At 45.2% G+C, this 22,623-nt stretch overlaps 1 protein-coding gene across 17 annotated transcripts in view; it reads left to right on the top strand.

The window, feature by feature from the left end:
* Positions 1-22,623, top strand: part of DGKZ (diacylglycerol kinase zeta) — a 1,700,725-nt gene that overhangs the window by 1,060,523 nt on the left and 617,579 nt on the right. The window lies entirely within an intron of this gene.

The following is a 22,623-nucleotide window of genomic DNA, read 5'->3' as shown; positions in this document are numbered from 1 at the left end:
TGTATGCAAAATGTAGGAATGTGAGAAAGCCTTTTGATGTTAAAGGCATGGAGGTGGTGTGGAGCACTGTGCCTGGTTTCAATTTGCAGGCAATGGTAGAAGTTTGCCAATATATGGCTAGGATTAACGGTCTACATGTGGTTTTCCTGCACTGTGGTGCTTTGCATTTGGTTTATGTCAGTGCCCCTATTTTGTTAAAAGATCTAGAAAACTTGGTTCAGGCAGTAATGAAACTACTTCCAAATGCCAAGGTATTTTTTTCTGGTTTGGTACCTAGGGCAATATGGGACAATAGTTCTGTTTTTTGTCCTCGGCAAAATATTGCTAGGTATTTAATCAACCGAGGCATGTTTGCTTTTATGCTTAGAGCTGGCATGTTCTTTTGTAACAATGATGACCACATTGACTCTGGTAATGTTGATTACTTTAAAGAAGATGGCATGTCTTTATCTTTTGTGGGAAATGCCATACCATGCTGTTTTGGTACATAAGGGTTGCTTTGAAGAAGCTAATATGAAGATTTTTGGAGGAAAATAAGGAAAATAAACCAAAAAACAAAATAAAAGGTGTTTCTGAAGCATCTGCAAAAAAACCCCCAAAAAAGGCTCTTTTCAGAGCCAATCTCAAAGGGGAAATGGTGCACACTATTTAAATTTTAATTCCCCATGCTCAGATTTTTTGACTTGTCCGTGGACATTGCGGTTGTCCGCGGACACTGCATATTACATACAGGGATTTTGAAGTTGACGGGAATGCAAATGAGACGTAGCACAGCAATGTATTGGTCAATTGGGTGTGATGTGTGAGCAGAGAGTTTGTCAAAGTATTTTTCCTCAGAGGAGATGGCTATGGCTGTGTTTCAGAAAGCAGATTGTCTGGATGTTGGGCGATTCATGATAAATTGGTTGGAGGTGCATGCAGATCGCTGCAGATCTTGGATTCCCTCATGTGGAAGTGCACTAGCATGGAGTGCGTGGAATGAAGTGGCTGGATTTGGTACCTCTTTGTGCTACTTTGCTGAAAGTGTCATCCAGACATTATTATTTTTCATTGTGGAGGGATCAGTTTAGGACATATTTCTGGAATATCTTTGCAATTTGCAAAGAAAGAAGGACTTGGGGAAAGTCATGGACATGTATCCAAACTTCAGAGTAATTTTTTCCTATATTGTGCTGAGACAAATGTGGCTGCGTTCCTCTTCATTTGGTCCACAAATGGAGACAGCAAGGTACAATGTTAACCAGGCGGTCTGTGCCTTTTTAAGAGATATTGGTATGTCCTCTTTTCACAATGAAAACCTGTTTTCTTAGTACACACATCTTTTGCAGAGATGGAGTAGATCTTACTTATGCCGGCAATCAGATTTTTCTGTGAAATAAACAAACTGCATTGCGACCTTTTTTGGACTTGCAGCAATCCATTTTGCAGTAGGTGTTGACCATTTGAAGTTTTCGAAACACAAATAACCACCACAAAAAGGCTCTTTCAGAGCCACCACTTCCTCCCAGAGAAAAGTGCAATGATTGTGACAGGGCAGCACTGCAAAGATTTTAGAGGTCCGTGGACAGTCCGCTGACTTCTAAGAATGCACAGGGCCTTGCGCATTTCATTGACCCTTCTCTTTTTGAACTGTGAAAGGATGCTATGAAAAGAGCCTTTTTTTTTTTTTTTTGGGGGGGTTTTGTTTTATATATTTTTTGGTTTTGTAAACGCGACAGACAAGGAAAGGAGGGTAAAAGGGACTCCAACCACGGGGATAGGAAAGGGCAGGTGGAGAGAGGAAGATGTAGGGTGGGCCTTTTTCAGGTAGGTAGCAGTTCTTCTCATGCTCCTTGACCACAGTCTCGAAAGCACTTCGAAGGTTCTCCCCCCTGCAGAGTACTGCGTCGCAGTACATGCACAATACTGTGACCCTCAAAAGGTAAGAATCGAAAGCATCAAGTATGGCCTGTGAGGCAGCTGGAGTGATGCGCTGCCCAATAGGATTGCCTCTTGTGGTGGCAGGAGGGGACACAGAGGATGCTGCAGGGGAACTCGACCTACTACGTTTATCGCAAGGTACAACCTTACAAATAGCCCCACTGTGGAACAATTTTAGGTGTTGCTTCATTAAGGTAGTACCATAGCTGTACAAACCTGGTTTCCCACGACTCAGCACCATCATGCACTGATTGAAGGTCACCTTGTGTGCACGTTCTTTTGGTACTCCAACATTGGTAAATAACCACCACACCCAAGATTCACAGTGAGAACTAGTAGTAGGGACTTCCACTACCTCATCCTTTTCATCACTCTCCTCTGTATCCTGATGCCTGTTCCCCTCTGCAGGCCCTCAGGGAGGTGTTGATGGTGGAGGGGGTAGGGGTGCTGCTGAGACAGCAGTAGCGCCAGCAGCAGCCATGGATGCCATTGGGACAGCTGTTCCCAAGAGCAATCCAATGCAACAAGGGGCGGTCTCTGTCCTGGAAGCCCAAAAACAGAATAAGGCGCAGCTCTGGCGTGTGGCCCTTTTTATAGGCGTGATGGGGTGCGCTTTGCGGACACCCGCGCTGTCCTCAAACATTTCGAACACCAAGAAAGGGCTCAAAAAATTCCAAAAAGTATGCAGATCACCAGGGACATAGTGTGGGACATGTGCAAGGGTGAAGTTTCCCAGGAAAATATCTTGGATTGCTGAAAAAAACACTTTTTAGGTGTCTGTGGGCCGGACAGTGTTTGTTACGCTTAATGTGGGTGCGGTCACATGATGACGTCGAGGACATGTTGGCGAAAGAGACGGCTGTCCGTAGGACACCAAATGCGCAGGGTTGGGTCTACGCATGCGTGCAGGTGTTCCACGGATAGTGTTCCAGTCCCCAAACTAATTAAAAGTGCGACACACGTGTGGCGGTCAGTTGCGCACAGGCACAATGTTCATAGCGGCAAGGGTGTGCTATGCATGCTCGCGGGTGTTCTACGGACAATGTGCAGGTGCCCAAACAAAATAAACGTGCGTCACAACTTTGCCATCAGGTGAACGGCTTATGTGTTCTACGGACATATTCATTCTGGTTACGGACAATGCGAACAGGGGGAATGTTCTTGGGACACTTTATTTTGCATAGCTATGAACATGCAGACGTCTTTAGTGTTCTGCGGACACCCCCATTTTGACTACGGCAATTCGAACAGGTATAGTGTCCTTAGGACACCCTCATTTTGGTTAATTGAGGACATCCCGGACAGCGGTGGTGTCCGGAAACCCTAACTGCCTTCTTAAAAAAATAAGACACAGAGGAATGTACTAACACACTTAATATTTTATTATTGTATAAAAATTATGAAAGGGGGGGGGGAGAACCAGAAACTGAAACAAATACAGGGGAATTAGGGGTTTGGACATGGATGGTAGCGGAGGAAGGGATTGAAGTCTCATCACAGTTTTTCTTGCTGGGGAGTTTTTGGGGATAGTTGGCTGGGACATTTAGAGGGGAACAGGTACATGTGGGACAGTGATATTTAATGTCTTTTACATGGTGCTCCACAAAGTTTTTTTTAAAGAATTACATTTTTCATTAACATATCCATTTTTAGCTCCATTTGCTGTGGAGGATTTTTTAACTTCTCTTGGTATATTATTTTTAATGTCTGTATGGTCTGTTAAAATTAAGTACACATAAAGTAGTGGTTATTAATTGGCTTATAGAGAAATGTAGTGTCTACCATTAGTATCACTGTCTTCACTCATTTCATCCCGAGGAACATTTTCTTCCAGCCATTCCAAAGTACTGGACATTTCCGTGTTAAAAAAAAGAAAACAATTCGTTTTAGTGTACCTAATACCGAAAGTTTATACATATATACAATACATGTAATGTACTCACTAGTTTCTTGCTAAGTTTTGCTGTTACTGCTGCGTAGGTGTCCTGTTGATTTTTGCTGTGCAATTTCTGTGAGGTAATTCTGTTGGAGGCATATTTGTGTTTTGGTATATTCCACTATGTTGCATATGCTATGTAATTGGACTGTTAGTGTTTTACATACAGTTTCACTTCTTATTTATTTTTTAATGTAATTTATTTATGTGCTGCTTTTTTTAACATGTTTACTGTTTTTTTTTAGATGATATAACAATGTTACCCCCTGAATTTTTGGATAGTGTTGTTGTCCGAGTCCATCCGTAAACAGGCACATGGTCTGCAGATATCAGACCCACTAGCGCAGGTAGGGGGTACAGTATGTTCTTTGTTATATGTATATAAATTAAGGGCATCCTAGTAAACATTTATCAAATTTACATTATCTATATTCAGTGAAAAAAACTGTTACAGGAACGTTATGGTTAAGTTGAGCTACTAAAAACCTATGAAATTCAGTGAAAAATAACTTTTTTAAAGGGACGTTATGGTTCCAAGTAAAACCAAAAGAAAACTGCAATTCGCCAGTTATGGTAAGCTAAGCAACCATAACTCACGCCACCACCGTGCACTGCTAAGACTAACACCCAGGACATCAAAGATGACAACACAAATGTCATTGATGACATCACTGATGACATCACATGTGCATTTACTTTTCATGAAAAATCTGTACAAGGGATTCTTATTGTAATGTTAACGTGTCAAGGATCATTGGAATAAATATCATGAGGTACGTAGTGCATTAAGCAATGCATTGATACAAATAGCATTCTATTATGAAGTTCTTTCCAGTATAGTAAGCTACTCATGTAGAAACGTAGGCATTGCGTGCAGCATACGTGATGGAGGTGCAATATTAATCTTGCCATGTTGAATAGTGAAATGATAAATGCTTTCTTATTAGTTTTGCGTACTGTGAAACATAAGTAGCTAATAAAACCCACTTACTACATAATTGCATTATTGCAGACAAAACACAAAAAGACAACACATACAAATATGAGCATATATAGGGAAAGTGAAGTAAGCAAAAAAGCAGCAATACTACCAGACCGTGTTTATAACCTAACTGATTATCTTAATGCACAGAAATGATTGCTCTGCTTCAAAGCTGCTACTTCCTCTATGTATATGTATCACATGATGGACCCTAAGGAAAGTAGTGAGTACAATGTATACAAATATGAGCATATCGAGGGAAAGTACAGTAATAAAAAACAGTACTATCAAAGTGTTGATACCCTTACTGATTAACTTAATGCACAGAAAGGATTGCTGTCTTGCAAGCCTGTGTCTTCCCCTATGTATATATTTCATAGGATGTGACTGGACCCTAAGGTAATTACTGTAAGAACATATTTGAAGGATAAGTCTACAAATATATTACCTTTTTGATTTTTTTAGTTCCTGACTGTTACTGAAGAAAACCATGTGGCCTAGATATGTCAGTAAAGGAAAAAAGAGGGAGCCAGACATATGATGTCATCTTTGATGTCCTGGGTGTTAGCCTTAGCAGTGCACGGTGGTGGCGCGAGTTATGGTTGCTTAGCTTACCATAACTGGCGAATTTCAGGGGTTTTTCGGTTTTACTTGGAACCATAACATCCCTTTTTAACAAAGTTTTTTTTTTTTACTGAATTTCATAGGTTTTTAGTAGCGCAACTTAACCATAACATCCCTTTATTAAAGTTTTTTTTTTTACTGAAATATATATATATATATATATATATGGAATGCAAACCGCACTCCAGGCGAGAAGCAATCTCCACTGTGAGTCAGAGAATTGGAAAAAAAACCTGACTCGCATCGTAATAAATTACGAGCTTTTAATATTTAAAAATATTTTTCAAGCAGTTGGACATCAACAAAAACGGAGACAGGATGCTCATTACCTGGATTACGAGGGAGAATTGTAGCTCGAAGTTCGTGCATAAGGGCCATCCTCATTCGCAACACCTATCTGGTCATGCATCTTAGTAACGCATAGCAGTGGTGTCTTCTTCAGCAATGTAGGCCAAGCAGCCGGATTTTTCTCTGCAACAGCAGTTCTCCAGCTGTGTAGGCATAAGCTCACAAGGATGAAAGGTACACTAGGTGGAAACGTGTTCCATGCAACTGGGTTCAGGCTCTGGTGATTGATCCACAAGACTTTCCATCTGATTTCACTTCGTCTCAAATTTTTTCTCTTTCAAGGATTTCCTCTTCAGAATATTCAGGCTCATACAGGTAGGGCTGAATTATTGCCATAGTTCCTGAATAGGGAAGCACAGAATCAACCGTGAGGTAAATTAAAAAACGTTTTTGTTGGTATACATGGAAAGAAAAGCAGTTTCCCATTAACATTAAATGTTAAAGAAAGACAAGCGAAGAGACGGCTACGTTACAAAAACACATAATGAAAAGGCAAGATGAATAGGCTTAAACTTTGAAAGTTTACAAGGACACGTGTTGAAATATGGTTTGATAAAGACATTTGTCCATCATATATGAAATGAAAAACAAATGCTGCCTAAAATAAATTAACTCAGTAGAAGTACCGGTTCTCTGTGTGTCCTACTTGGCAGATAGCTTAACAGCGCAGAAACAAGTCGGGGAATTTCAAAATGAAATCCACTGACACAAAGGAAAATAACACTCCAATATTGTGTGATCAGAAAGGGTTTGTTTGCACTTGCCGAGGAACGAGGCGTCTTGGAATTTCCATGGATACACGTCAATAAATTGGCACGGAGGGCGCTTACATGAGACGTGCATTGGGGTTGTGAAATGGGGCATGAGCATCTAGTGATGTCAGTGTTAGTGGTGGGTGATCTGAATTAGTGCTGCAAGGGCACTTGAACTTGGGGCGATGGATCACCGGATAAGATTAGCACAATATAGCGGTACCGGCCCGTCGTTTCTGTATGTGTGAAAGTGAGACAAACGCTGATAAGTTCCTTTGGAATTTTTTTACAAACGATCGATGTATGCTCTAAAATACATGCACGATTGGGCCAATAACATTTCTGACCGAACTACCCCTTTAACCATCCGCTGCAAACATGATCACCTTGCGTGCAGGAAGGCTCTCAAAACCTGGCGCTTCCCTTCCTCACAGACTTAGTTCATCCCTTGAGTGAACTATTACCCTCCCCTTGTCAGGAATGTGGGGGCACCCGAGTAGGCGACAAGGTGGGTCATAGCTCTCCCCACTGAATGCATCTCAGTCAGGTCTTCACAATAAGCTCTGCAAGACCACATCTGGTGTCAGTCCTTCTAAACTGGAAACACAAGCACTCCAGCACAATGGAACATAGCTGTATCCCGCACAGGCAATGGCTGAACCACCTCCATTCATCTGCAATAATCACTGCTCGCCTACACCCACCCAAACACTCATCACCACCCCCAATAGAATACAGCTGGGTCCCACACAAAATTTGGTCCAGCTATTCACATAATCTCTTCTGCTCCCTTGTCTGTCATCGCAGCACCCGCTCTCACCTGAAACTAGGTGCTGCTGTTAGGGACTTAGCCACTCTCTATCTACCTTCGTGCTGGCTAAAAATGCACACACGCATTTTAAAAATCCTTTCTTCACCTTGAACATCTGACTATAGTCATCCAAAGGGTGTTCATCTCCAGAGCGCTTCGGGCCATACCAATGGCAGTAGGCGCTATACAAATGTCATGCATCATAACATAAATTGGCTTCATCTCTGTTCAGGCAGAAGCACAAAGGGGTTGACTTGCTAGGAGTAAAGAGTAAAATTCACAGCTGCAGAAAGACACCTAGGTGGGCAGAGGGTCTGAAGGGAGATGCTGGTATGGTAAACGGAATAGCAGAATTGTTCACGCCCTCAAAAAAAGGGCCCTACGCACACACAATTGGCTCAAAATAGCAAAGGATTTATTGAAACTACAATCTGATGTTTTCCTGAGTGTGCAGGGTGCAAGTAAATTGCACAGCTTAATTTTGACTTATTTTTACATTATTAGGATTCAATCTGAAATTGTAATGTTTCAAAGGCTGGGGAAAATAATCTTGTGCGGTTATGAATGCACGTACAGGTTCAATCCTGAACTTTCTCGCACCAATGCAACAAACTCATATTCTCTGGGTATACTCCCACCAGCATAGCCCAATGATGCATCGAAATCACTGTGACAGGACCACTAACTCAAATAGCAAGAATGTATTAAACCTGTTGAAGAGTGCACATCCTGAATGGGAGGACAAAAGGAGATACCTTGGGCCAGCTTACCTCAGTCCACTCAGGGTAGCGGTGATGACGGATTCACCTCCATAATCAGTGGCTTCATCGTCAAAGAGCAATCTCCACTCTCAGACTGTTGTCAAGTGGTTTTACACATTAAACAGAAACAGCTCCTTCAAAAAGACTTTACAACTCCTCCACGTTTAGCTGGGAATGAGAATACAAACCAATTAATCTAATTCTGCCTAACTAAAACATTACAGCACCTTCCCAAATAAAACCTTCAACCAGAGTCCAGCACATAGAAACCAAGCTGTTAGAGGTGTACATATAATACTCATCAAGGCAGCAACAAGCTCACTTAAGTTACAAAACACAATAACCAAGTGGATGCATGGTTTGAAAGGGACCATAAAAAGATTTGAAGCCTGTCTAACCAAAACGCAAGGGCCCACTGAACCCTGAGCCTTGCTCAAAATATCTCTGCACACTCTGGGAATATAAATCGACAATAAGAAAGATCATTGAATACCTGACAAGGAGATTGACTCGGTCAGATGCTGCAATCGACAGTAATCTCTTCTAAAAACTGTGGGGAAAGGCACAAGCAAACGTAAAACATGAGCTTGTTATTAATTATGATCAAATATGGACAGCCTATGGAAACCTATGCAAAGAGATCCCCACTGGCATCCTCAGAGGGCCAGAAAATGTTCTGACAGAACTAAATCTTCTGGGTGGAATTATTAAAGACCAGCAAAACCTCATAGACCAACCTGTGACAATAGGGAAATTAAAAAAGCAAACCAAAATCCTGCAGATCAGATAGTGTGGTGCTCATACCAAGTGTGAAAAGCACTAGTCAAACTATTCAGTATCCTTCTACAATCTAGGCACATCGCAGACACTTGGTCTGAAGGGTTTATCACGCTTAACTATGAAGGTGGTGACGCATGGACCCGAATGACTCCTGGGGAATCTGTGTAAATCAACCTTAGAAAGCTATTTGCAGCCTTTTTTCCAACAATGAGTAACCGTACAACCGTCAGGTGGGATTCTTACCCAAACACCAACCCAATTAAATGAGTTTATTAGCTATTTTGTAATCTATGCCTTTGGATGTATATGTGGCAAAGTCTATATTGGCAGCACAAATTATGGCTGAGAATATATGAACATTTGCGAGCCATCAAATTACCCTATGGCAGTTCATTGGCATCTTGAACACAAAACCATTTTGAAGATATTACGTTTTGTGGAATCGGACACATGATTCAAAATGACAGAGGTGGTGATTTAGAAAAAGCATTACGGCAACAAGCCAGGATGATTTTTTTTAACTTTAGGTCTGCTACTATTGGCCATAACTCGGATCACAAATTAAATAAATGTTTAGGACCTACAGAGAAAAGATTAGCATATTAGAACAAATCTAGATTGAAGCTAGTTCACTAACTTGGAAGTTGGGCAAACAGCATAATGAAACTAAAGATCAATCAAGAAAAGCTGCCTGAATAGCCATTAAGAAGCTCCCTAGTCTCCACGAGATTAAAAGTGGATGCTAAGTGAAACATGTGTTGGCGATTGGAGAATGCGTTTGCTAGCACTACCACTGACGTAGTTTGTTTTGTTTCTATGATTTGTTTCTATGATTAGAGATTATCACATAGAAATTGCTTGTCTAAAATTGTCGCTTACAAACACGTTTTCAAGATTCTGTCTCTTTGAGGAATAATTGAGTCTTGGTCAATTCTTCTTTGTTTGCAATGGAGATTTCATTGATAAAAAAATATTTTGTTTGAAACAGATTTATTTTGTAGTTGTGTTTGTGAGCAAGGCGCATCAGTGTTTGGATTTTGTTTAATTGTTAGTCCGGACAAGTGATGACTCACCTAAACTAGTGCAGACTGCATAGATAGATATTGAAAGACACATTGGAACAGAGTAATTCTGAGTTAAGAGTGCAGGGAGTAGTCTTAAGGATCTTGTGTTTTCAATTGATTCCATTCATTTACTATGGTAATATGTCTCACCTGTCATGTCAAGCCAATAAACTACCTTGTATTATATTGTTTTATGTTGCAATAAAACAAACCATGGGGTAGGGGATTGGGTTGAGAAGGGAGTGCACTTAAAAGGACAAGGCATTCCTAATTAGCAATAAGAATAAAACCATGATCAGTCTACAGGCCATTCCTGTTGGATCAAAAATAAGCGATCCTCCAAGGAAGTGACACCAGGAATAGCACTTGGCAGAAGTGGGTTTGCTTGCACGGACGTGCAAGAGAAGGAGAGTAATGATGAACCAGTGCAGTACACGTACTATGACCTTCGATTCACCACCCTCATTAGGAGGGAATGATGAGATTGTAGAAGCACAGGCTGGTGCTCGCACTGTGTCTCGATAGTCCAGAGCACTCCCCAGCATCCAGTGATTTTAAGAGAAGTGAAGGATACCAACGTCTGCATTAACCAGATAGCTTCTGTGTGGGATTTTTGTGCTTGTAGTAACTCGGGGCAAGCTTTTTTTCAGCAGATGGATCTTCACGTGGATGAACAAGGGGCATACTGACCTTGCACCATTCTATGTACTTGGACCTCCATGAATTTATTCCAGGTATCAGAAATACTGGATGTTTTCCATACTTTTAAACGCTCATTGCTGCAAATAGTCTTCACATTCTCCTGCAAGGACATTGCAACAGAGTGACTCTCTGCGTGATCGGGTGTATGTGAGGTACCTGTGGTGCAGAAATAAATTGCATGTAATCCAGAGAGAAATGGTCACAATCTGCCCTAAAGCATAGGGGAATAGGCCAGGTGAGACCGGAAGAGGTCCGTGTGGAGAAATGGGATGAGTGTGGCGGTAGCAGGTTAATTGGACTGTGTAGTGGAAGGAAGAGGAAGAGCACGTGTTTCAGGGGTGTCCTCCAGACTAGGCTTAGTGCATCGGGGAGGGTGGGGGTTTTGGACAAGCAGACAAGGCACTTGGTGGTGACAGCAGAGGGAAGCAAATGATTAAATGTGTAACTCGTGAAGCGCTGGGACTCTTGCACAAATGATGTTAGGAAATGGATTCATTTTGGTAAAGCCACATATGACCATACATGCCACTCTGTGGGCAGAGATTTTGCTTTATTTGGGGTTTTGACATGCAGATGCTGAGAGAGGTACTAATCTGGGTTGTCAGACTGCAGGCGATTAGTGGAGTTGTACATCATGTGAAGCTGCAGGATGGGCCAGTGGAAATGTTTCATCCTTGGATATGAGGAGGAGAGACTTGTGGTCCCTTCTGGGCTTCACCATGTGCCAGAACAGGCAGACATGTAAATGCCAACAGCACTGCAGCACTATTTGGGAATTCTATATTTTCAGTTGGGGCACGGCTTGCATGCGCCATAGCTCCTAGTGGAGCCTCATGCAAGAGCCCTGCCCCAGACCAGAGACTGGTGTCAAGCATCAGTTCAGAGTAAACAAATTGAAGTAGGGCTCAGTGCCATCTATGGTTAGGGCCTCTTTAGTGTTGTGAAAATCAGCCTTTTGGCCATCTTCCCACACCGAAGCCACTTAATGGGCTACCTATGTGGTTTTTAAATGTTTTTACTTTGGGGATGAACCTCCTTCAATAGTTTTATATTGGGGAAGCTCCTAATTTCCGTAGCGGAGGGTGGAGAACAGGCTGCCTTGATATTCACCACTTTCTTGCTTCAGCAGCTGTGCCTTGGCCCGTGAAAAAGGAGTTAAAGGATTTGAGTTTTGGCTGCTGCAGGAATTCACACTTGCGGTTGAATGTAAAATCACACTCTGAACCTCATGAAAACACACTCTAGGCATGTATGATGTTCCACAGTCCACTAAACATGGATATAGTCATTGCTTACACTGAGAAGCCGTGGTAGTCCAGGTAGGACCCGCTTGACAGTGTGCTGGAGAACTTCAATTGCTGATGAAATTCGGACTATCAGATGCTTGTAGTGATAAAGGACCGTGTGGTAGAAGTCGTTGTGTACCTAGTCTGGTCTCTTCCTGAAACGCTTCTGATAACCAGCACTTATGTCTAGATTTGTGAAGACAATGGTGCATTGGAAGTCCACCAAAATGATTTCCTTTGGGAGGCACAGGTCTACTATGTGTCTCTCACTCAGTTATTTTGGGTTTGTCCGTGACCAAAATGAGTGATGCCCATCCACCTTCTCGAGCACAACTTTATTTCTCAAATGAAAAGGGATATTCCTATGTTGATGTTGAACTGCAGTAACTTGTACCGTGTGGTCGATGTGCAGGTGTTTCTGCTTATTTTCACACACCGCACTGGATGAGGTCTCTAAAGTGGTCTTCTCTATGAAGTCCTCCTCCAAACAAGTGCTCTCTTGCTCCTCCAGAACCATCGAGCACAACATTTCCTCTCTCGCCCCGGCTCTTGCTGACTTCTGTAACCACTCCTTTGCCACTGGCTCTTTCCCTCTATCCCTCAAGCACTCCTTTGTGCACCCTCTCTTAAAAAAAAAAGCTGTCTGCTGATCCCTCCTGCCTGACTATCACCCTATCTCTACTACCCCATTCCTGGTCAAACTCTTGGAAAAGTTGGTCCTCCACCAACTGACCCTGCACACTGATCTTGTTGGTTGTTTTCATGGCCATCAATCTGCATTCCTGGCATCCCGAGGCATACAAACTGCTCTCCTGAAAACATGTGAAACCATGCTCTCAAATCTCGACTCTAACTCTCCTGCTGTTCTCATTCTCCTCGATCTCTACTCTGCCTTTGACATGGTCAACCATTCCATCCTCATAAAACGGCTCAGTGACTCCCTCGGCATCACTGGCCGGGCACTGGATAGGCTGACGACCTTCCTCACTAGCCGCCCTTCCCAGCTGCAACTGGGCCCTTTCTCCTCCACCACCGCCCTCTTTACCTGTGGTGTCTCCCAGGGCTTTATCCTATCGCCATGGCTCTTCAATGTGTATCTTGCCCCTCTTGCTCATCTGATCTCCTCCTTCTCTCATTTCCAGTGTTACGCTGATGAGACACAGCTTTTCTTCAAACTTCCCTCTACTTCCTCCTCTTCCTCTTCTCTCATCCCGACTGTCTAGCATGCTGTGCAGCGAATGATCTAGGTCTCAATATTAGTAAGACGGAGATCCCCCTAATCACAACACCTGTGCCCTCCTTTCATCCTACCCTCTGGCCACCCCCCTTTTTGGGCCCTCTACCCCCATCTTGTGAGGCCAAAACACTTGAGGTCATCTTCGACTCTGCTCTCTTTCACCCCTCACTTCCAGCTCCACAGAGGCATTCTTCCTTTTCTCACCATCCTTCAGAAGCTCAATGTCTCCAGAGCTCTGGTCCTCTCCAAGCTGGACTACTGCACCAGCCTCTTTCTCAACCTCCCTCTTTCCTCACTTCGGCCCCTCCAGCTAATCCAGAACAGGGCTGCAAGACTTATCCTGGGTCTCAAGCCCAGGGACTGTATCTCTTCAGCCCTAAAATCTCTCCACTGGCTCCCGGTGGCTGCAAGGATCAAATCCAAGACCCTCTGCATCATCCACAAGGCTTTGTAGGGCCTGCGGCCTGGAATACTCCCCTGCTAGAGCCCTACGCTCCTCTAATTCCAACTCTCTAACTGTCAAACACTTCTCCAAGCAGGGAGTGGGGGGCAGGTCTCGCTCCTCAGCTGGTGCCTCCCTTTGGAACAGCCTCCCGGCCCCTCTAACTTGAGCCAGACCTCCTTAAGTTCTGGAAAATAGGTCAAAACTCTTCTGTACCTCTTGCCTACCAATCAACGCACTGCTGCTGTAACTGGCAGCCTGATTCTCATGAATCTCACAGGATCCCAGGCCCTTCCTCCCAGTCAATACGAGCCCCCCCAACCCCCCGCTGCACTTCACTACCCTTCCGGGCCCCATCTTGGTGGCTCCACATCCCACCTTGAGTCACCTGTACCAGCGCTTAGCCTGAAGTTCTCCTCCTGGCTCACTTTAGCAGTTCCCTCCCAGGCTCTCCTCCAGCACTTGTCCACTCCTCTGTTTCACCCTTCCACCCCCTTCCCCTGCACTTCTCCTCAATGCACTTGCACGGCCGAATGCCACAAGGCCTAGTAGGACCACTACTGTATATTACTGTTTTGCTATTGTACTTTTTTCCCCTGTTCCCTTCCCATTTAGCCTTGTGGCGCGTTGAAACACAATTCTGTTGTATAAACGCCTTCCAAATGCTCAATAAAATTAAAATAAATGTTTTTAAAATCCCACTCTATGCAACAGAACATTATAATCTTGCAGTTGTTCGTCCTGGTAGGAGCCATAGACAAACTTCATCTTCCAAAGCACTTCCGCCATGTCGCAGCTGAGCGTCTGTACCTGAAGTGGGACAATAGACATCAGGGGGACTAACAATGGCTGACCTGTGGAGTGAGGGCTTCCATGAGCAGAAACTGGAAAGCACCACCAAAGACTTGGACTCGGGGGGGGGGGGGGGGGAGAGATGTGTGAGGCCTGAGGTTCACAAACTGTTGCCCATGACCTTTATAGAAACCTGTTTTTCATGTCAAGGCTATCCATGATGATGTTGCTTCTGAGTTGATGCCTCCCCTTTGATGCTCAGCACTGTGACAATTAACAATTCTATTGAACTATTCTTTTATAGAATTATTACTTCATTTCTTGAGTTCGTCCCAATGCTGAATCTGATGAAATCTTCTGGGTTCACACCGTGCTTGGATTGTGGATGTCAGATGTCTGTATCGAACCTGCACCCCATTGCCTTTACTGCCTTGGTGAAGGTCACAACACGCAAGAATGCGAGTTCTGCCAGTTAATGTACCCAAAGGTGTTCCGAGAACACGAAGCGAAACGGTTCATCTTCCTCCACAAGGAAGAAGGGGTTAAGCAGAACCACTTGCGGTCGCCGGGCAGGGAGTGGGGCCACCGGGGTGCGGTTGCCTGTCCGAAAGAAGAAAATGCAGTTCTTCAAGACATCACTCTTCGAAGAAGAGGAGCTACCACTCCAAGGAAGGCCATGAGGAAGAGGCCCCTTCCATCTTGGAACATCGGCCCCCTCGCATATGGCCCCAGACCAGCTGACGCTGGAGTCTCAAAAGAGTTCCTTTCGCTCCCAAGACGGGTATATATGTCACAGTTGGAGGACATTTATGATGCAGGAGGGGATTCGGTTTCTTTTGGACAGGGTCCCTTCCCCCCGGGGAAGTGAGGGACTTCCCATGGGAGGCTTATGGGGAATAAGGTGACCTGGTGGATCTGACAGCTGACTTGCAGGAGGTAAGTGGCCTGGACACCTTGCCAGAGGTCGACATGATGCCTGGTGCCACACCCCTAGCAAGCACTAGTCCGATTTCCAGTGCCTGGTGGTCGACACCTTAGGGCTGCCAGCCCTTTCATGGCACAAGGTGCAGCATGACCTGACCGTATCTTGGACGGGATCCTAAGGAGACTACTGCCTTTCAATCAGGCAGTGGAGGGTCAGTAATGGAACTGTAGGCCAAACCGGCCTCAATCCTCACAGAGGGCCGCAACCTAGTCAAGAAACGCAGGCCGGCACCCTCTGATTCCTTATTTCTTTCTACCCATGATTCACTGGAGAGTTTGGTACAGGCTGCTAAGCAAAACTCTAAACCACTTAATTTCCATAGATTCCCCCATATAGGGAGAGAAAAAGGTTAGATGGGTGGGGCAGGAAGACTTTTGGCTTGTCAAGCCTGGGTCTCTGGTACGTCAACAACTTCTGTGCTTTGACCAGCTTCTGTGTGGTCTCCGTGGTCAGATGGCCGAGGCGGTGGCACACATCCTCGAAGGGGAGATGCGGAACGGCACAAGGCCCTTCTTAAGTTCGGCAAGGAAGCCTCCTGACTGATCTTGCAGTCTGACCTGAACAGTGCAGACTGCGTCGCAAGGAACCAGCACCGCCCTGCAGTGTTTTTCTGGGCTGAGGACATCCAGCTTCGCTACCGATGTCCAGGAGAAGCTCCTGAACATCCCCTTCGATGCCATGAGCTTGTTCGGCACCAAAGCAGACTAATAGCTCCAGATGATTCAAGCCTCCAAGGCAACTGCCAAATCGTTACCGGTAGTGATGCAGCAGAAGCCATTTATGCCAAGAGGGGTAGAGGTAGGCTCCATCGGGCAGGCAAGGGCGATGCTGTCCCTACAGGGGTTGGGTGTGTGGTGCACCTAGAGGAGGAGCTTGCACCTTCAGGGTGCCCTCCGCAACCCCAGGCGTGAAGCCTCTGTGAAGTGGACCTACGCCATTCGTCCCTTGTGGAGGGCAGGAAATCCCCGTTTGGCAAGGAATGGAAGAAATCCAGCTCGGCCGCATGTGCTAAACAGTTCGTCCTGCAGGGACACTGCCTTCTTTTTGCCTCTCGCCCTCCAGACCATCCCCGTTGCCACCAACCTTACATTCAGAACCTCTTTTACTGGAGAACTGTCCACTCCTGGGAAAAGGGACCATAGAGATGGTACCCTGCTTATTACAAGACAGGGATTGGTGTTCCACATTCTTTCTGGTGCCGAAGGAGGACGGTGGTCCGAGACCCATCCTAGATGTGTGGCTTCTGAACTTCAAAATGGCCCTCTAGCCCAGATGCTCCAGGCCCTGGTCTCCCTGGAGATCCAGGATGCCTACTCCATCTGGCTATCCACAATTAGCACAGGAAGTACCTGGAATTCAAGTTAGCGAACCACTATAACTGTCATTAGCAGTTAAGACCTCCCTTTAGTCATGTCTTCTGCACCCAGGGAGTTCACCAAGTTGCTAGCAGTTGTGGCCGATTTCCTCAGTCAGAAGGGAAGGCATTCACGACTTTCCCTACTTGGACGGCTGGCTCGTCCCAGTCCGCTCCCCAGATCTAGCGTTGGTGCACCTGTACCAGATTTACAGACTATGCCACAGCTTAGGCTTCTCCCTGAACTACAAAACGTCTCCAATACCTCCAATGTATCAGGGTGGTCTTGGACACTCACCTGGGCCGGGGTTTCCCGCTCGAGGATGGAGTAGTGAGCATCTTCAAAATGGTCCAGGTTTTCCAACCTCAGACATTTCCAGTCTGGTCTTTTCTGTGCTTGCTAGGTCTTATGGCACCATGCATATTGGTGGTACTGGAGGCCTGCCTGGGCATGAGGTCACTTGAGTGGCTCCTGAGCTCTCAATGGTTTCAGGGATGGGTTTCAGACCTTCTGGTCTCGGGGGGGGGGGGGGGGGAGTGAGGGCAGGGGGGGTGGGGGGGAGGGGGAGGAAGGAGGAGGGGGGAGGTGTATCTCGAGACCTACAGTGGTGGTCCGTGAAGAACAACCTCTTGAAGGGGTAATTATTCTGTAAACTTTGGCCACAGGTAAATTCTAGTCGTGGGTGCATGCCTGAAAGGGTGGGGGTGCTCACATACAAGACCTGACAGTGAGCGGACTGTGGTCCTCATCGGAGTGCCGGGAGCACATCAATCTTCTGGAGCTGAGGGCAATCGGGCTGGCCCTGGTCGCTTTCCTCCCCTCTGGAAAAGCAAGGTGGTATTGGTCCTGACGGGCAATACTGGGAAAGGGATCTGGACCCTTTTTACTTACTCCACTTCCTCGGTTTTGGAATTTCCTCTGCCCTTGGCCTGGATGGGCTTAGAGAGTGGTACAGTGAATTGGTATCTTGTGACTATTTTGGTCTTTAAGAGGACCCCAGAGCAGGGCTCCTTTTTCACAATCCCCACAGTTATTCAATTCCTGAGGGGTCTTTCCAATATGTATCCCCATGCCATTGTGTTCTGGCATGGGATTTAAACATAGTGTTGACTTTTTTAATGGTTGCTCCGTTTGAACCCCTTCTTATTGTTTAAGACAGCTCCCCCTTTAAGGTGATTTTGCTGGTTCCCATCACTTCCTCTAGACTGGTGAGGAAGCTCCAGGCTCTGTCTGTCAATCCTCACTTCATGGCTTTCTCCAAGGAGAATGCGACATTGAGAGTTGGACTTTCCTTCCTTCTGAAGGTGGTCTCCGATTTCCATCTCTCTCAAAAGATCCATGTACCTGTCTTCTTTCCTCCATCACACCCTTCCAAAGCAGAGGAGCATTTCCATCGGCTAGATCCGTGCATGCCCTCAAGTTCTATGTTTCTCGGACAAGGGAGAACAGGACTGATAACTAACCTTTTGTTTGTTATGTGGGTGTCTGAGCGGGCAGGGCTGTTACGAAACAGACCCAGTTTAGATTGAGCATTCTCTGCATCTCCAAATTCTATGATCTGGCTGGCAAGGAGGTCCCTGAAGGTCTCTGGACTCACTTCACCAGAGGGTTGGCCGCCACCTCGGGTCTGCAACGTTGAGTGCCTATTCTGTCTGGTCAGGAGGCTCATTTCAGCAGAGCTGGCGTTCTGAGTTATTTTGCTAAACTTCCTCCTCCCACGTCATTGTACTTCTTTGGGAGTGTATCGTAAATGAAGAAGCCTTGGGAGGAACGTCCATTACAAAGAACATTACCGAGCAAGAATTAATTTGCTCTTCTTTGGCCTCGGACTACTTCACCTTGTGCACCATTCCCTTTTGCGTGGGTGTAACGAGTCAGGAGGACACAGACTCTGCTTAGCCATTTCACTGAGAATTGTATTTAGACCAGAAGGGTAATGCCTAACTTTCACTATGCTATAAGGTGTCCCACCTAACAAAACTAGCTATGGTGCTTGTCCCTGAAAGTCCAACTCAGAATCGGTCCACTGTCCAAACTATCCTGCTGTGACCCTACCACTACTAGAACAGAAATCAGGAGAATGACTCCCTTTTCTTGTAGGCTTATATTCTTCCCAATTCAACTAAATAGGTTATTCTGAAGTACTTCTGGGCAACTGCTCTTAAGCCACACACTTCTTATATTGCACTTTTCAAACTTGTTTTCCTCTCTTGCTTTGGTGCACTCCTCTGGTCCTTATGACCTTCTTCTCTCACATGTGGGTTTTCCTTTTCACCTTATAGGCCAATGTTATCAAATACTCTTGACTCCTGGGTTTTCAACCTTTTTCACAAAGCTTCCTATTGTACAACGTCTCGGGACTTTTGTGACTTAATGTTTATATTTAATACTGGGATGATTAGTGGTGTTCCAATAATAATTCTCCATCCCCTTCCTGGGTCTCGGCTTCCCTATTACCTGTGGTGTACCGGGATGGCATCAACAGGTTCTCGCTTGGTTATGAAAGTCCTGTTTCCTTGTCAGGTTGAGCTGTATTCTCCATGCTTGTATCCACTGCTTTTTCAGCTCTTTCTCTGCTGGCACGCTCTGTCGGTTCTGCAGTAGTCTTGATGTTGTTTCCAGACCTACTGGTCCACCTCTGCTTCTTGTTCATACCACCTCCTACTTCCTGTTATATTACTGTTTTGCTATTGTACTTTTTTCCCCTGTTCCCTTCCCATTTAGCCTTGTGGCGCGTTGAAACACAATTCTGTTGTATAAACGCCTTCCAAATGCTCAATAAAATTAAAATAAATGTTTTTAAAATCCCACTCTATGCAACAGAACATTATAATCTTGCAGTTGTTCGTCCTGGTAGGAGCCATAAACAAACTTCATCTTCCAAAGCACTTCCGCCATGTCGCAGCTGAGCGTCTGTACCTGAAGTGGGACAATAGACATATCAGGGGGACTAACGATGGCTGACCTGTGGAGTGAGGGCTTCCATGAGCAGAAACTGGAAAGCCCCACCAAAGACTTGGACTCGGGGGAGAGGGGGGGATGTGTGAGGCCTGAGGTTCACAAACTATGTTGTGTTCAACTTGGTCATTAAATCTCGACCTGATATATTGACAGGTGTCTGCCTTGAATAGAACGACACAGACATGTCGCACTCTCCTCGGTAATGCCCCCGACGTGAGGGTTCTATTGCTATTAGTACCCCGGCCCGCAAAAATTGCGTGACCGGGGTACTAAAAGCTTTTTTTTTTTTTTGTTGTTTTTGTCCCTAAGGACACCTCGCATTCGGGTTGGTGTCTTTCCCCCTCTGCTTCTCTGACTGATGCCGCTCATCAGCGTCTCCTTCCAGGTTCGGTTCTCGAATAGGACTCTGTGCATCATCTGCACATGTCTGTGAGGGTCTTTTCCAGTCTCCACCTCTTTCCTTTATTGTGCTGCCATTGACTTTCCCTGGCACAGCGTTATATTCATTTCTTTCGTTTTTTTATTTTCTGTATTCCTCCAACTAGGTTTCTCTTGGTCTCAGTATGAGATGGTCTTTCTCTTAAAGGGATCAACAGTATTTCTTGATTACAATAACTCATCTTAGTATGTTCCTTATATTTCTCTTTACTGAATGGTTGTACAAGTGTACCATTGGTATGGCTCCAAGGGAGTTCTTCACCAGAACGCACATCCTTGTCTCTCCTAGGAGAGATCTTGCTTGCCTCTACCCCAGGGAGGTTATTGCGGAGCAGGCTCTCCTCCCCAGCTTCCCTCCGGGAAAGGCTCCCACTTGGGAATAAGTGACAGATTCCTGTGACTTGTCACAGCGGGGCTCGCTGTTTTAGACCTACCATGGCATGGCACACAGGGTCCACACTGTGTAAGCAAGGCTTTTCCAAGTTGTGTATTTTGGAGCCCTTAGTACAGTTCTACCCTCTGACTAAGGACTGACCTAAGTGGGAAGAAAGACCACTGCAGTAGCCAAACTTTTGAAATGCCTCTTGCTGGCGGTGGTTGTTGACTAGTAACTCTGCCTTTTCTTTCAATGCTTGTTCAACTGCGTGACTGTCTCTGCCCTGTGTTTAACTTTGGAGTCCTACAGTATGTGTGCTTCCCCGAGCACAGGAATTAATTAAAGGATTTTATACGTGGTTGTGTAGAATGTTTCACCATAAGCAGGTCGCATGACATCCCTGAATCAATTGAGTACTTGGCCAATCGGTGTAGGTGTTCATGGTAGTCATTCAGCGACTCAGGGGGGCCCTTGCAAGCTTGTCGTCGCTGAAGCTGATCATAGTCTGCATTGACCATAGGCTTCTCAATGCTGCATAGGAGCCATCCCTAGCATGCACAGTCTTAAAGGTGTGGTACGCATTCTTGCCTATGAGCTAAAACATGTCTTCCTTTGACCCCATTATCTGTTTCCTTGATAGCCACCAAATACATCTCCATTTTTGCCAGACCAAGCCCCGTCATGTCAAATGGCACTCACTATATGTGCCACAGCAATGTTTGGGTACATTTCTGGCACTTGCAGCTGGGTAGCAACTGAACCAGGTGGGTTGTGACTTGCATTGCTTTCGCTCATTGGCAACCAGGACACTTTCCAACAGTGGGACCTGAGCCACTGCACCTTCTAGTCATCAATCCTGATAACACTGGTCTGTGAAAGCTGGGGGGTGACCTGCAACACCACATTTGGGCATGCACAAAAGGGTGCTCTGTGCCTCTCTACACGCACCGGCACTATATCACAAAACACTAACCACAAGATATTCTGAGGGAGACTCGCCCAAAGGCAAGATTCGGAAACCAGTACAAATGGTTTCCCTGGATCCTGCCTTTGGAGGCACGAAAAGCCCGCCTGAGCTCTGCCACACAGATCTCCACCCACGGTGATCAAATTTCCCAAACGCTTGAATATGAACTTCAAAGCTAGGAATATAATGTAAGATTGCGGCAGACACAGATGAGAGAAGGTGGTTAGGAACGGCAATTGAAACAGTATTTTACTTGCTGTTAAAGTGCCTAACAAGCTAACAATAAATAAACACATTGTTCCCTAATATTTGCCGAGGGTGGGAGTTGGAATGGGAAGGGGTAGATCAGGCTGTGTGCAATGACTTCACGCAGGTGAGAATATAATGGATGTTCTTTCATTTTGTGTTTGCAGTTATGATATCGTAAACCTTCAGCTCATACAGCTCATGCTGGTACTGGTAGCCTTCCATTCATGATGCTGAAAATAAAACGCACCAAGCCAAAATTAAGCAAACCCCGTTTTATCGAAATGACTTGAAAGGTCCATGTTGTCAAGGTCGGGTCTTATCGGAGTTATGGACTCTCTCTATAAAACGGTTGTGGTGTCTGTTTCACTTTTTAAGGCCCATTTTGTGACAGCAGTTGCTCCACCCTCCTTCCAAAGTTGGTCTCTGATTTCCATCGCTCTCTAAAGATCCAGATACCGGTCTTCATTCCTCTGTTCCTACGCAACTCTTTAAAGAATGAAACTAAGCCCTTTTAAATACTTGCAAGGGAGGATGATTTGTTTTACTTTACTTTTTGTGGTCCTTCCTGGCTTGTTTCCAAACCGCATACACGTTTTTCTTATGTAGTAACGCTGCCGTTAAATAGATTTTGCCTTTGAGCCTTTCTTCTGTCTGAAATGTACAAGGTTGCCTAATTTCCACAGGTGGTGTTCCGTGACCTCACATAGGCGTGCGCCTGTGCTCAGTACATGGAACCGTTACAGCTCCATGTACTGAGCGTGCAGTGTTTGGCTTAAATAAACTGTCATCAGAAGCACTGCATTAGTGCTCTCGATGGGTCCCTGTGTCCTGCTTTCCGTGGCTAACGGGTCACGC

This window comes from Ambystoma mexicanum, chromosome 11 (assembly GCF_040938575.1).
Source record: "Ambystoma mexicanum isolate Mex_15411 chromosome 11, UKY_AmexF1_1, whole genome shotgun sequence".
Taxonomy (NCBI): Eukaryota; Metazoa; Chordata; class Amphibia; order Caudata; family Ambystomatidae; genus Ambystoma; species Ambystoma mexicanum.
This window is presented reverse-complemented; position numbering and strand designations above follow the sequence as displayed.